Source organism: Callospermophilus lateralis, chromosome 7 (assembly GCF_048772815.1).
Source record: "Callospermophilus lateralis isolate mCalLat2 chromosome 7, mCalLat2.hap1, whole genome shotgun sequence".
Taxonomy (NCBI): domain Eukaryota; kingdom Metazoa; phylum Chordata; class Mammalia; order Rodentia; family Sciuridae; genus Callospermophilus; species Callospermophilus lateralis.
Window position 1 is genome coordinate 48932765 of NC_135311.1, and position 1773 is coordinate 48934537.

Here is a 1773-nt window from a genome sequence, read left to right on the forward strand (position 1 = left end):
GTCTTTAACCTTTTTTCTTTTGTGGTGTTGCAGAACCCAGGGCTTTGCACATGCGAGGCAAGCACTCTACCAACTGAGTGGTATCCCCAGCCCACCATTAATATCTTTGTTTCGTATTTATCTTAATGTTTGTAGAATTCAGAGGCAATATGTATAGAAGTGACAAATTGCCACTTATTTAAGACATTTTATTGAACATCTCTAAATCTAGGCATGTTGCTACACACACTGATCTACCAAATGATTTGCTGTTTTGCTCCAAAGAGCTAGTTTTCTAGTGGGAAAAGTGTGGATCACTAAATAGATAAATTTATGCTTGTACGTGAGTTTGATAAAGAAAAAATAGGCACTAGCAATAGAAAACTGTTATGAATTGAGTATGAACATCTGTATACATGTGGTGCTCAGGGAAGGGTCTATTCATTGGGGGCCTAATCAGTGACTTCTCAATGCTAAAAAGGAAAGTTTAAAGCAGTGGTGCTTTTCTCAGGGTCCTGCTATATATAATTGGTTGAGTATAAAATAAAAAGAATATATTATTGAATTGATGACTGAACATCTAAGTACTCACTATGGAAAATGCCTGTGGGGGCTGGGACCGGAAATGTTCTAATCTGGTAAATTTTCAGTGCTTAGTACTGTAGAGCAAAGATGATTTGTGTGTGTGTGTGTGTGTGTGTGTGTGTGGTGTGTGGGTGTGTGTGTGACTGCGCGCACGCGGTCTTGGGAACATAAGCCAGGCCTTCATACATGCCAGGAAAAATGTAGCTCTACCACTGAGCTAACATCCACAACCCTCAAAGATATTTTTTTTTTTAAATCAGGAATTTTTAAATAAAATATTGACTTTAAAAGGAGTTTATAATTAGGATTACCAGTATTGTAAGAACAAGCAGTAGTCATTTCTGCAGAGGTGGACCTGATGCCAAGATCTGCATTTTTGACCTTGTGCCTACAAAGGCAGAAGTGGATGAGTTTCTACTCTAAGGTCACACAGTATCTGACGAATATGAGCAGCTATTCTCTGAATCCTCAGAGGGTGCCCACAAGTATGTGGTGGTAATAAGTTGTAGCAATGATGGCTTTCATAATCCAAGTATGGCTCCACTCTTTTTATGTTATCTGCATCTACAATAAACTGTGCTGTGCTGGGGCTGACAGGCTCCAGACTGGTGTATGGTTGGTTTGCGAAACTCAGAGCACGGTGGCCAGGGTTTACGCTGGCCAAGCATCATGTCCATCTTCACCAAGCTGCAGAACAGGACATATGATTGACCCTATGCAGGGTCAAGTTCAAGTTCCCTGGCTGCCATAAGATCCACATCTCAAAGAAGTGGGCTTTATCAAGTTTAATGCTGATGAATTTAAAGGCATGGTAGCTGAGAAGTGGCTCATTCCTAATGGCTGAGGGGGTCAAACGCATCCCCAATTGTAGTCCCCTGGTCAAGTGCTGGACCCTGCATTCATGAAGGCTTCCACTGTGTTGTCCAGAAGTTCACAGTCTTTGAAAATTCTCTAATATTTGTGTTCTGGTATAAAATCTGATAGGTTTTTATGGGCATGGAAAGATCTGGTTATTCATAAGGCTCCTGTCTGACAGGTATATTTGACTCTGATTTTATGCAGTATTTTAGATTAAGATTAGATTTGGCTCAGGGCTAAATTACATATAACCATGTAGAAAAATCTCCTTCAAGTCACCCTTTTCTCTTTAGTTCACTCATTTCATGGTTCAATTTATGTCTAAACAATAATTACTAATATATAAACATG

General features: G+C 39.7%; 1 pseudogene; it reads left to right on the plus strand.

The window, feature by feature from the left end:
* The first annotated feature begins 572 nt into the window (after nucleotides 1-572).
* LOC143404251 (large ribosomal subunit protein uL16-like) lies at nucleotides 573-1469 on the plus strand (annotated as a pseudogene).
* Nucleotides 1470-1773: the final 304 nt, after the last annotated feature.